General features: G+C 34.1%; 1 pseudogene; it reads left to right on the top strand.

Moving 5' to 3' along the window:
- Window positions 1–13,391: 13,391 nt before the first annotated feature.
- LOC129516475 (ORM1-like protein 2) lies at window positions 13,392–14,010 on the top strand (annotated as a pseudogene).
- The last annotated feature ends 894 nt before the right edge of the window (window positions 14,011–14,904 follow it).

Below are 14,904 nucleotides of genomic sequence, written 5' to 3'. Positions count from 1 at the left end.
AAGTGCCCACCTCAGTGTCCGTCGCCCAGTCACCCCCATCCCCCGCCCACCTCCCCTTCCACCAACCCTAGTTCGTTTCCCAGAGTTAGGAGTCTTTCATGTTCTGTCTCCCTTTCTGATATTTCCCATTCATTTTTTCTCCTTTCCCCTTTATTCCCTTTCCCTATTTTTTTATATGGGGTTCGATTCCCCGATGGGGAGGCAAGACATGCCGTCCAGTGCTCTTAAATAGATTATGGACCTTTAAATAATCTTTTATTGGATATTTTCAAAGTTATATAAAAATAGATATTTTGGCTTACCTTCACTGTTTCTACCATTTTTACCAATTTTGGGGTCCTTGATGACCTACAATTTCTTTTCTCTCGTGTTCTGACATATTGCAATAGACTCCTTTTTTCAAAATAACTTTTATTATTTATATTTATGTATACATTTCTTTTATATTTTCAAATTAATGAGAGTGTTATAGCTTAACGGCCATCGGAAGCTACTTTACCTTCCATCTTTAATATACTCATGATTCTTACATTTCTTGAACATTTCCAAACTTACTTTGATGAACACTCTCATAAAACAACATACATCATATCTCTTTTTCATCACCTTCTCCAGAACTTTAAAAATTTTCAATCCTTTTGTAGCACCAATTAGTGGTCAATGACATATTGTAGTGATTGAGATAATCAATCCACAGTGACAATGATTCCTCCTTCTCCTTCCCTGTCTCTTTTAAACATTATGCTCAAGTAAAACAGTAAAGTTGCCAGAAACCAACAAGACTTCTATAATTTCCTTGTATACTTCAACCAGAGAAACAATCATGTGCACAATTGTGTAGATATGCATGGTTGAACTTATGGCTTTTATGAATTCAGTTCTCTAGATATATTTATTGCTTCCAGCTTTCCTCCTAAGGATGGGCTGCTTAAAAGTCTTTTAGATTCTCCTACTTTCTTCACAGACAGATATTATGGCTTAATAATGTGGGGATGATGATGGCAAAAATGAAAAGCCAACTTAAAAAATGCGAGCATAAGATGAATTCTTGCTAGAACTCTACTGCAATGCAATCTACATTTTTTTCTCTCTCAGGTTAGAAGCAACTTAACATTTTTGCTGGTATCTGAATGCAGATTAATGTGTGGGTTTCTAAATCCAAAATTAAATTTGAGATTATTTTGAAAGGAGTTTTATTGAATATTTAGTAGTGAGAGTCAAATTGTAAAGAGTACCTGCGTGTTTCTGACATATTCATGAACCTCTCAATTTAAGATAGAGCTAAATTAAATCTTTACTTATTGCTTATGCTTTATTTTATTTGTTCTAGTCTCTTTTCCATGAATGACGATTTTGCATATGTAGCATTTCCATTCCCTGCCTTTCATATCAACCATTTATTCTTTTATTTTATTCATTTCTATTAATTCTGGGATAGATTTCCTGGAAGAATAGCATTATTGAGTAAATTTAATGCATTATTGATTTTTATTTTTGCAAATTTTATTTGCATATTTAATTTTACATCTTTGTTGCTAAATTTGTTTTTGTCGCTAATTTTTTTATGTCCTTATTACCTCAATTTGTTTTCTTATTACATCACTTTCAGTTTGTGTTTCCATAGATTTAAAAGAACTTATGATAGGAATCACCTAGATTTAGGTCCAGATTTTTAAATGAACATATTTATATTTTGGGATTGAGTCCCATATTAGGCTCCCTGCATGGAACCTGCTTCTCCCTCTGTCTTATTGGAGCATCAATCCCTATGCTCTAAGTGCCTCTGATTGGACATTTTGAAAAATAACAGCATTTGAAATTATTAATTATCCTATTACACTATAAATCATCTATCATGGCCTTCTTGATTCCTTCAAATTTTGTACTTTTTCCTAAACATACAATTAGAAGATAGATCAATGAGTCAATTTGATTCTGTAAGATGTAAAAGTTACAGGCATCATCTTTCTTATTCGATGATCAAGAAGTAGAATACACCTTAATACACATCTATAGGCTACTCTTTTAAATTTTATACTGAGTACTGTAAAGATAATTAAATTTTTATTATATTAATTTGATTTTTAAAGATTTAAAAAGCTTAAAATTTGAGATATAGGGGCACCTGGATAGCTCAGTTGGTTAAGAATCTGCCTTTGGCTTAGGTTATGATCCTAAGGTCCTGGTATTGAGCGCCACGTCGGGCTCTCTGCTTAGCAGGGAACCTGCTTCTCCCTCTCTCTCTGCCTGCCGATTGCCCTCCCTGTGCTCTCTCTCTCTTATAAATAAATAAAATTTGCAAAAAATAAAATAGAATTTGAGATATATCAGAAAAAGATATAGTGTAGATTAATAGGTTTTAAGAATATTAATTATTAGATTAGTCAAAAATGTACTTTGTACTCTATCTATTGCAAGTTATTTTACACATATCACTTCCTTTAATCCTCATAAAAATTAAAAGAAGTGGATAAATACCAGTATATATAGTTAAAGTGACAAAATTGAGGCTTAGATAAATGAATTTAAGGAGAAACAACTAATATTTAGCAAACTGTGTTGGAAAAATCTAGCTCAAAATATTCCATATATATGATGATGTTTTGAAGTCCATCAATAAAAAAATAATTTCTCTTTCATTTTGAATAGTTATTTATCTTTACTTTTGACATCTCACATTTTTTACTTCATTTTGTTCTCATTTGAACATGTACTTTCTGCATTAGGGAGATGATTTTTGTTTTTCTTGTTGTTAATTAGAAACAGTCTTAGATAGCACTGTGAAATACTTATCTGCATGCCCTTGTTATACTCATACTTGTTTCCAAACCTGGATATTGTTCTATTTGGGCATAGGTACAAGAAGCAGTGCTTATTTTGTATACTAGAAAACAAATTGTTAAATTACAGGCCTTTAAGTTTTAAAGCTATTGCTGTTCACATGAAAAGAAGTGTTCTGAAAGAATCATATGATGGTGCTTTGAATTGCACTATATGCAATTATTAGTTTTTACTTTGTAACAAGTCACTCCAAATCTCCTAGTTGAAAACCACAAACCTTTTTTTATTTCTATGTTTTTCTAGGTTGACAGAGAGTTATTCTGGTCTGAAAAGTCTCAGAGCTGCACGGTGTATGATGCCTTTCATATCTAGTGGTTGCCTGGTTGGTTAGTCTTTGGGATCTCATTCACAAGCTGGCTAATGTGCTCAATGTTAGGACTATGGTCATGTGCCTCTCATAACTGGCTAGTTTGTACTATTTCACCTGGTATGTTTGCAACTTTCCAAAGAACAACAAAAGAGACAAGCTCTTGTGCAAATGTATTTCTCAAGCATATGCTTGGGCCACATTTACAAATGCCTCATTGGCAAAAAGCGAGTCTCATGTCCAAGACTATACTGAAGGGATGGAGAAGTTAATAAATGTATGCATCAATTTTATTTATTTATTCATGAATGCATTCATTACTTTTGCTACCTAGAGGGAAGTGTCAGCATGTCTGAGAGTCAGATGATCATATATCCTAGGGATTTAGATATGAAGGGTACAATATGCATGGATCAAAGAACAGAGAACATCCAGTATCCAGACACCTCAGCAGGTGCCACCTGGAGGCATATCTATCTTTGGCAGAACAATGTGCAGATAAGTCAATGTCAGCATATCCTGGTGCCAGTAACAAAATGTGAGCATAGAGTCTTCCTGGGAACTTAGATACTGCCCTGCCAAAATGACTCTTTATTCTGATAATGAATTCTGGATAAATTTGCAAAATATTATAGTTAATTAATACCAGATATATTTGTATATATACATATGCACACTTGGGTATATACACAGAACAACTACTCAGGACTACATTGGTTGAACAAGAAAACATTAAGTGAATGTTGAATTCATTTTCATAGGAAAGATGTTTTGTTCTTTCCAGATTTCGTTCAAATCAGAAGTGGATATGACCAAATCTGCCTTTACCTTACTCAAGTTTCGTGAAAGCCCCCAGGTGCCTGAGATACCACTTTAGACTCTTGTTTCTAATGAATTAGCATGCCACAAACAAGGCTGACACAACTCAATGCACATTTATTTAAGAGAAATTCATCACTACAGTATCTTTTAAATCAGGCATATAAACAAACAAACAAAAACAGAATAAGCATTGTAATTTATTTTATCTTGTGTCTTATAAAATTTTGCAGATAGTCGCTAAAAATATTTATCAACTGCTTTGTTCTCTGTGCACCTAGAAACTATCTTATTAACAGTACTTAAACTCATCTACTGCTTTATTATTCTAATTTCAAGTAAAATAAAAATAAAGGACTGTTTTACCAATACATAAATCACTAAAGAGTAAATTTCTTTGTTCTTAATTATTGGCAAGGCTATTATTCAAAATAAGCTATTAATTTAATACTTTTCTAGTATCTCTGTGTAGATAAAAACATATACGATCTCATAAATATGTTCATGTATTTATATATGATCATGATTTCTGAAATGATACAATAGCATCAATTCAATTTCATTTCTTTATTCTATTGTACCACTACAGAAAGCTCTTTCACACATATTTGTGCTTGTTTGTGTATTTTCTCATCAAAAATATCTAGGGCCTTTGAAGGCTGGGTGAATCTCATTTGAATTAGAAGTAATCAGATAGCACCCATTCATGTGCTCTTCATATTTGACATTTATTTTTCTTAAGTCAAAACTGAATGTCATATACAGTATATGGATATTCTGTTCATGGATGAATTTAGTACGCCAATTCTATTTTACTTTAGTGTTGTAAACTTTATTTAAAAATAACTCTTCTTTTTCATTCAGATTGCGGGCAAATTAATTTCCTTGACATTGTGGAACTGAAGTCACCCTTTTCTTATTTATTGTGTTGTTAAGATCACTCTTAGCTTCTAAAGGGCATCCCTCTCAATAGGCAGTTCACAGCATGGATGTTTGCATTTTTTCCAGGCCAGCTGGAGTTTGTCATGTGATTTCCATTTTTTTCCTTTAACCAAAGAAAACACTCTGCTTTTAAAGGACTTATATGATTTGATGAGGCCCACCTGGATAATCTTCCTATCTTAAGACCAATTGTGCCCTATAACATAACCTAATCATGGAGCAAAATTTATCATCTTTACAGATCTGAGGATTATGCAGGACATATGCATCAGGAGGAGGGAAATCTTGAGGGACATCTCAGTGTGCTTCCAGACACTAATGACAGAATGTTAATGTAGGTATGAGAAATGTTCTTGTAAAAGTTTTATCTCTAAAATTTGCAACATTTTTGAAGAGGCTCAAAAAGATGTGGCTAACTGTACAACTGAAAATCGAAAATATGGGTGCTATAAAGAATATGAAATGTGAAGATCTTAACACCTGCCCTCCGTTTTTATGTCAGATTCTGTGGCAGCTTTAATGGGTCAGGGATGCCTGGATGGCTCAGTGGTTGGATATTTGCCTGCATCTTGGGGCATGATCATGGAGTCCTGGGATTGAGTCCTGCATCAGGCTCCCTGCATGGAGCCTGCTTCTCCCTCTGCCCGTGTCTCTCTCTTTGTGTGTCTCTCATGAATAAATAAATAAAATCTTCTAAAAAATAAGATAGTCAATGTCAGATAGTCTATCAAAGTATGGATGATACTTATCTCAATAATAGGTGCTCATTTGTGGCATATAGTATTATTGTATAACAAGGGCCTGTCAGATTAAATCAGTGTTTGTCTCTTAAGGGCTTTCTCAATTTCATCTCTTACTAAATGCAATGAGCATTTGCAACTCTGCAAGGCATACACACTCCAGAAATCTCGTTGTTGTATTTCATGTCTTCTTACAGATGAGTCAGTTCTTTCATGAATCCTTTGCTGTCTTATAATATCTTGCCAAATATATCTAATAACAACCAATACACACTTTTAACCTCATTTTTTTCCCCAAGATCTTACCCTAATAGTTACGAGTTCATTGGAATTTGGATTAGCATGTAAAGATAACGTAAGAAACAAGGTGCAAATATTTGGCTTAACTTCTTATGTCAGTTTCTCACCCATCTCCAAGCTGACTGAGAAGTTGCTAACATGTATATCAGATTTTTGCTTTTGTCACAACTACTACTTGAAGTGACTTCTACACTCACTCTACATGTTCATTAGCAGTGGTGTCCTCGAACCCTAGGCTTCTGAAGGTTCAACTCTCTTGTATTGCACCATCTAGAACATGTGTCCTTCAAGAATATTACAAAATAAAGAGTAAGGGAGGAGCTACGTGCCACATTAGGGCTCTGATATAATTAAAAGTGTCTAAAACAAAAAATAAATAAATCTCACATACCCACTAAATGCCTCTGCCATAACCCTCAACTGAGCAACTTGCAAAAGGAACAAAACTAGTGAAAGCAGAATAAAATAAAGACTTTTAATAAAGTCATAATCAGAGATGAGCCACTGAGGTGTTTATTCTTTGATTTAGCCAATGACATACCAAGTCTCATGGTCATTTCTGGAAGAATAACAGTGAGGTTCTAGATTCCTGTATTTCTGGGTGAAGCCATAGGTTAACTTTTTCCATTGTACCCACTCTTCTTGATCAAGGAGACTCACTAAATTATGAAAGTAGCTCCAATATAATATCCTAAATTTTATAGAGTGGAGAAAAATTGAAAGATTACACTGATATTTAAATATTTATTTTTCATGTTCTAGGTTTCCTAGGACACTGATGTCAAAGTTTGAATTCAGAGTTTTTACACATGCATTCTTCAAATCATCTTTATCACAGTCTTGTGAAATTTGTATTAAAAGTACACATTATTTGGTAACTTCCAATAATAAAAAGTTAATTTCTTGGTAGATTCCTGGGATATAGTATTTTAAAAGTATTACCATGGGGCACCTGGGTGGCTCAGTTGGCTGGTTTGAGTGTCAAACTCGATTTAAGCTCAAGTCATGTTCTCATGGGTGATGGGATTCATCTCTGAGAGAGCTCCATGCTCAAGGGGGAGTCAGCTTGAAGATTCTCTCTATCTGGCCCTGCCCCTACTCATGCGCACTTTCTCTCTCTCTCTCTCTCAAATACATAAATAAATCTTAAAAAAAATAAAATACATAAATAAAAGTATTACCATGAATTAATACATACACACACTTTAGAACAACTGCTCCAATTTACTGGATCAAACCTATGTAAGCTATGGCTAAAGCTAGTGAGAGTGTACATTTTTGCAACCATTTTGTAAATTGGTCCAGCATTCTCTATTAGCACTGCAGGTACATGTAACCTATGAAATAGATGTTCTATTCCTAGGCATATACTCAACAGAAATGTATACGTTTATTTAAGGAAGAGTAAACACAAAATTTCCCTTTATTTATAGTTGTACAGACTTTAAGTACCAAACTTTTCAATCAGCAGTAGACAAATAAATTAATTCTATTATAGTTTGTAATGGAATACTTTACAGGAATGAAAATGAATAAAGTACTGCTGCAAGCAACATCAGGGCTCCACAATGGGCATGGAACCTGCTTAAGATTCTCTCTCTCCTTCTCCCTCTGCCACCCACCCCCCAAAATAATTAATTAATTATTAATTAATAATAAAATTATAACTTAAGAAAAAGTAGACAGATATAAATCAAAGCTGTATCGATCTCATTTATGTAATGTTCAACAGCAAGCTGAACTAATTTATGGCTTTATAAATTCAGTGGTTACCTCTAGAGAGAGGTGTTTGGTTGATAAAAGAAGACATGAGGATGACTGTGTCAACGTGGTTCTATTTCTTAATATTGCTGCAATTCGTGTCCTGAAAGTTCACTGAGCTGTATGCTTTAATGTATGCAACCTTTTTTCAGCATGCATTTTGTGCTTCAATGTAATTATAATGAAAGGATATAAAACAAAGTGAAGACTTGAAGCTAGAATAATTACTTAAAACTATTGATTTTTCTACTCTGTAATTAAAACTTATTCTAACGCCACTTTTATTTTAAAAATAAGCAAACTGCTTATATGCCTATGCCTCAGTTTCTTAGCTATAAATTATTATTTATAATCCTTAACTAGCATATATAGTAAAATTACATAACCTATGAGGAAGTGCTTGGTGTACTAATTATTGGCTTTTAGGAGATTCCATGAATTTTTACTGTCATAGTCAACATTCCCAAACACCAAGAAATACTACTTAAGTGAATACAATTTAAGGTTATTAAAAGGATTAATATGCAATGGGGTTTAAAGTTCAGGTGTGACATTTTATGAATACTTGTTGAATGTTACTCTTTTCCTTCTTGTTCCCAAGTGAATACACTGTTAAAAAGGACCATTACTAATATTTCTTGGAAGCTATCTTTATTTTAGAAAGTCCTACCATGGAGAGATTAAGTCAGCCATTCTCTGAGTTGAAAGTGAATTTCCAATTCCTCTTTTGATTTCCTTTACAGATGTCGATGGAAATATGTGCCTTTGCAACTCATGTTTCAGTTAATGTCACATGCACGTGATGCTACTAGCAAAGGGAGAAGAAACTGCTAAGACAGGCCTTGAACTTAAGGAAAAGAAACCTTCAACTCAGCCCAGTTGGACACACCAGGGTTACAGATATTGGTTTCATAATCTGTGAATGTATATATATTTTGAATAACTGAACTCATAAGGAGGCTTTGGTGGGACAAAATTTGTGGTTATGGTCATAAATCTGGTCAAATCCGCTAACTTTATTTTTTTATTTTTTATTTTTTTTCAAATCCGCTAACTTTAATAGAACTTAAGGTACTATACTATTATCTACTTCTTATAGACATACATTTTACACATTTTTGTAACACAAAAAACTTCAAGTACTTTTTAAAAAAGATTTTATTTATTTATTCATGAGAGACACACACAGAGAGAGAGAGAGGCAGAGACATAGGCAGAGGGAGAAGCAGGCTCTATGCAGGGAGCCTCATGCGGGCCTTGATTCCAGGACTCCAGGATCATGACCTGAGCCAAAGGCAGACACTCAACCACTGAGCTAACCAGGCATCCCTTAAGTACTGTTTTGAAATAGCATTTTTCTAAATAGAACTTTGGTATAATTTAATACAGTTGTGGTGCTTTGGTCCACAACCAGGAAGTGATTGCAACAGATAGATTCCAACTAGATGTTTCTTGAATGATGTGTTATGTATTTAAGCTATTCTTATCGTAACATTCCATAATGATTCATTAAAGTGTTTGTCATATTTACCAAGAAGAAAAAAATGCTGAGGTTGAAGGTATGTGTAGAGCTTGATGTCTCATTAATTTGAAGTAGAAGACTCTAGGCTTGTTTATTGTAAACATTATAATTATCCATTTAAAATTTTATGAAGACATTTTAGTCAAGAAAAGAAAGCAGTCTTTGATCTACTAGATTACTATATCTGTCACTTAAAAAAAACAAAACTACTCATCTATTCATGCCTTCAATTCTCTAAATATTCATCTCCTTGAGAGACCTTAACCTTTGAGAAGAGTTAATAGCATACAACCTTGACTATTTGTTTATGTCCCAAACTCTTTCATTTAAAAAAATTTACTTGTAGGAAAAAAAAATGCAGTGGAAGGGATCGCGGAAGAAATGGTTGAGAACTAGCAGTAGTTTTTTTTTTTTTTAAAGGGTCAGTACATAAAAAAGACTATTACAGAATTTAAAAATACAACAAATATTAATTCAAAAGATGATATCTTTTTTATATCATATAAAATTTCACAAACTAATTCATAAATAAAAAACTGCTGTGCTCTTGCTTAAAAAATGGAAAGGTTGCCTGTTCCAAAGAATCTTTATTTAAATGTAGTTATTTCCCAAAATATCTTGACATGATATTGCAATATCTCAATATTAAGCAGTTTCCACATTTTAAGGACATATCCTTAACTATGATTAATGGAGAGTAACTCAATAATAAATTTTACAACTAATTGTCAAGCATGATTTTCACTTTTTCCAAAATCAATTCTGTAAGCTTCAGTAGTTTATTCAACAAATATGTATTGAAGTTCTACAAGTTGTATTAGAGACTGGGGATAGAACAGTGAGCAAAAAGAGATACCACTGGGAAGGAAGAACCTAGGCAGCATGAGGTCTAGTAAATAAATGAACAATAAAAAAAATGAACAATAACATAATAATGATTGCTAAACCTCATCATCTCTACAAGTGCAAGAAATATCTGAAGTAAGGTTATGTATATTCTGAGCCTTAAAACTTAGTGCTTACTCTATGAGACCAGCTGATGCTTTCTCCCCTTGTTATTTAATATTTTTTGTATCTAGGATTAATTTTCTTATTTCATTTATATAAGAGAAAAGGAGAGCTGGTGGTGAATCTAATTTAAATTGTTACTTACAAGCCAAGAAATGAGTCAAGGTAACAGAATATACACCACATAGAACACATAATATGTAGAAAAATACACACTTGCAAGTACACACAAATAGGCACATGTCAATCAAGTGTTTATTAATAGAGGCATAATTATTATAGGAAAATATAACAATATGTATTTTTATATATATTTTAAATTTGACACTTCCTCCTATGTATCCTTATGTATCATACAAATATTGGCATATTTCTTAATATGCTCTAAATTTATAACATCAGGCTATTCATTTCTTCATTTGTCACTAATAATTTATGCACATATCATAATGTGTTTATATTAGTAAAAATTCAGAAACAATCCTAATATCTAACAGAAGTGAAATATTTAAGTCAATGTTTTGTGGTATCAGATTATTCACTAATCTAATAATAATATTTAATAAAACCCTCATCTTTAGAATTACATAATAATGAAGAAATATGCAGCATTTTATACCATATTTATCACATGAACTACATTTTATTTATGGAGATTGAGACAGAATGTTATGAATAAAACCATATGAAACTACATTTTATTTAAAGAGATTGAGACAGAATGTTATGAATAAAATGGTTACTCAAAATTAGAAAAAATTTACAATGCATATTTATGGGAAAACTGATTTTTAATTATTGCCATGCTATTTTCTAATAGCTCTGTCATATGTATATTTATTTTATAATCAGAAAATACATTAAATGAAAGAAACATGTAAATATTATTAACACACTAAGCATTTATAGAACAATAATTGTGTTTTTAAAACCATATTGAATATTGACATTGAGGGGCACTTGGGTGGCTCAGTCAGTTAGGCAACCGACTCTTGATTCCAGCTCAGGTCATGATCTCAGGGTGGTGAAATTGGGCCCCATGTCAGACTTAATGCTGGAGGATGGAGACTGCTTAAGATTCTTTCCCTCTCCCTATGTGTCCCCCCAAAGTGACTGACAGGGTGTTACTCTACAAAGTTACATAGCACACTTCAATATATGTTGCAAGTATTACATTGAGTCAAATGTAAAAAGACAATTGAATACATAATTTTGATTGAAATTTGAGTAATATGTATTTAGAAAATGAAATTTGAACTGAATTTGCAGAAGAGTAGGAGTTTTCTAGATATTAACTTACTATGTAAATAATTTGCATCAACTAAATAACACAAATGATATAGCACATGAAGGTATACAAGAGTGCTCTGAGTTACAATGTGCAGCAAGTACATAAAATTATTGTTCAAGCATGTATAGCAGTAAGAGAAGAATGGGAACTGCCAGCCTAACAATTCATCTCTCTCTACAATAAGAATAAATTCCTGGGGTCCCGGGATCGAGTCCCGTGTCAGGCTCCTTGTATGGGGCCTGCTTCTCCCTCTGCCCGTGTCTCTGCCTCTCATTCTCTCTCTCTCTCTCTGTCTCTCAGGAGTAAATAAATAAAATCTTTAATAACATAAATAAATTAGGACTTTCTCCTATAGGTTACAGAGAACATTTGTGTTTGTTTCACAAGGAATAACACAGAGGGAGCATTTTTTATTTTTTTATTTTTATTTTTTTGCAAAGATGACTATAGTGGCAACACTTAATGTAAAAAGGAAGAGATTCAAGAAGGGAGAGTGAGTTGAAAACTACTGTGGTCTATCTAAATGAGCAGACAATCATAGTAAGAACTGGTACAATAGAAATGTATCAGAGACAGCATACACTTGTAGCCATTATATAATAAAGGTGGCAGGTTCAAAATAAAGAGGTCCATTAAAGATAACTATACATTGAATAGTTTTGATATTCATTACAGTACGTTTGTTTCAAAATGTGGAAAATTTGGAGAGACAGTGGCAAAAGATGCATTTAGTTTTATTTTATTATTTTATTTTTTTCGCATTTACTTTTAATTCATCGATGTTTCAAAATATTTATTAAGCATTACCAAATAAAAAATGAATTCATACCTATGTAAGGAAAGACTTTATTCAGAAGGATGACTGCAATCGAGAGAATGCTTTAACCAAGAGCAAAGAGGCTTTTCTTTTATAGGGAGGAATAAGAGGTTAGGGAAAAGCCAAAGTGGCGAAGTTGCAGGACAGACTGGACAGCAGATAAGTCTTTTCCTTTCCAGCAGCCTAGGGGCTGTGAACAAGGGGCTGGTGCTACTGAGGGTCAAAATTCAGGGGCCTTGGGGAGAAAGAAATTTACGCAAAGTTTTGTTAAGGGCATTTTGTTCTGATTGATCAATGGGAACAAGAGACTCAACAATCATTTATGAGAGAAAGATTGGAATTTGGAGAGTCTGACACAGGCAAGCAAAAGGGAGGGACATCAGTGAGTCTTACCTAAATCTTATGGTGAAGAAGTGTTTCTCCCAGTAAGCTGTTTCCAGAATACAGAAAGGTGAGGGGCTCTCTTTAACTCTTGTTCTTTTCCAAAATCACAAGATTTAGATAAAAATCAGTATTGCAAGGTGTCTGGGTGGCTCAGTTTGGCCTCAGGTCATGATCCCGGAGTCCCAGGATTAAGTACCAAGCCTGGCTCCCTGCTCTGCGGGGAGTCTGCTTCTCCCTCTGCCACTCCCCCTGCTCATGCTCTCTCTCTCTCAAATAAATAATATAAAATAAAGTAAAATAAATAAAATAATTCAATTATGTTAGTAACAACAATGATATAGATCCAAATGTCAAAATAAAGTAAAGCTACTCTTGGAAACTAGTCTACCAGAGAAGAGACCTATGTTAATAATTCCTAAACATTCTTGTTAAATTAATGTTATGAGAGGTACGAAAAAAGTAAATGTTATGAGAGATTCGGAAAAAGTAAAATATGAATATTTAAAAGATTGTACTTAGTTTTCATTTGCACTGTTAAGATTTTTTAAGAGTTGATGAAAGAGTGAAGCTAATAAAACTTGTAGCTCAGGCTTCCAGGAGACACAGGTGTAGAAGTGAATGCTGCACTTCGAGCCAGTTGGGCTTCTGAAACTGGCAGGATGAATGTGGTGGTGGCACACAGCGAAGTAAACCCCAGCCCTCAAGTGGCAAATCGCCAGGACATCTGGCTGGCCTACATCATCTCCGTGGTTGTGCTGCATGTGGCTCCACTTGACATCCCCTTCTTCAGCATTTCTGTTGTCGTGAGTCTGACCAACATCATCCTAACTGTCTGCAGATGTCTTCTTACCTAAGATGAAAGGGACACCCTTGGAGACTTCTGATCAAGAAATGGCTCTGACATCAATACACTGAGAATAGATGGAATATGGGTTCCAATTTACCTCTCCCCACCATTCCTCAGCCTCTCTCCTATTGTATTCTATCTCCTGGCCAGCTTCTACACTAAGAAACTGCTGCTCACTTTCTTATCAACATACCTCCTTGCTTAGTGTCCTGACATCTAAGCTATTCCAACTCTATAGGGTTTGTCGCTTTGGCATCAAGAAATACCGAGGGATGAGGCTGTGGAAGAGGCTGAAACAAAACACTGTAACATCCTTTCCTCCTCTATGCTGCCTTCTGTATGTTGAAAGTCTGAGAACCAAACAACCTTTCTTAAACTCCCTGGAAGACAACAGGTTGGAAAGTGGAGCTCCCTGGGACCAGCCTTGCTAGGAGCAGGGTTCTTTGAATCAGAAGAGGCAAGTGGGATTAAGGACCAAATGTCTCTCTCTTCCTACCAGGAAGCCATGTTTGGGTAGCATGTTTGGTGATAGTTTTTCCAGGTTTTCCACCCCACCACCGTCCATCTCTGTCACTGCTATGTGTTTTCCTTATAATAAAGATAATTTTTCAGGAAAAAAATGTGTAACTCATGAGAAATGCAAATAGAAAGAACCTTCTAGGGAGTGGACATAGCATGTGCTTAGGAGATGGACAGGGCTAATACTGGCATGCTGAGATCATATCAGGGTAACTAAGAGACATAGTTGAGAAATAAGCAGAGGTCAGATCAGAAAATCTTGACAAATTATTACTACAAGCTAAAAAGAGTCACAAAGTGTGTCCACTCTTCTAAAATTCCCTCAACTGAGCCACTTTGTCACATATACACTTAGCTGGAATGTTGTTTTTCCTTTCTTTTTGCTCCAAAGAGCAAAATGGTCTGAGGAAGTGAGGGCATTTTTGCTATTCAATATATAATACTGAAATGTAACTTGGCAAAACAGATTTGCAGAAGGTCTGTTTAACATTAGCAAAATACGGCATTTTTACTTTGATTTCACTTGACCCTGGATTTCTAGAGGAATATTTAAGTGTTCCAAATAAATTTCCATAAATAGTGGAATAAGGTTTTAGCCACTAGAATAAGCGGATAATTTGTCCTTTTATATTCTTCATAGATAGGTGAGGTCACTTCACTTCTAAGGAGGAAAATTAGTCAGGTTTCAAGAAATTAAATTAGAGTGCTAGTAAAATCTCAGTGTCAAAATAAAAATGTGTGTGCCTCTGGGTTTTGCCCATAGGTAAGATAACATTTCAGCAATTTTTGACTATAACTTTTGGGCA

This window comes from Nyctereutes procyonoides, unplaced genomic scaffold, assembly GCF_905146905.1.
Source record: "Nyctereutes procyonoides isolate TBG_1078 unplaced genomic scaffold, NYPRO_anot_genome, whole genome shotgun sequence".
Lineage (NCBI taxonomy): Eukaryota > Metazoa > Chordata > Mammalia > Carnivora > Canidae > Nyctereutes > Nyctereutes procyonoides.
The sequence above is the reverse complement of the archived record's forward strand: the minus strand, read 5'-3'. Positions and strand labels throughout refer to the sequence as shown.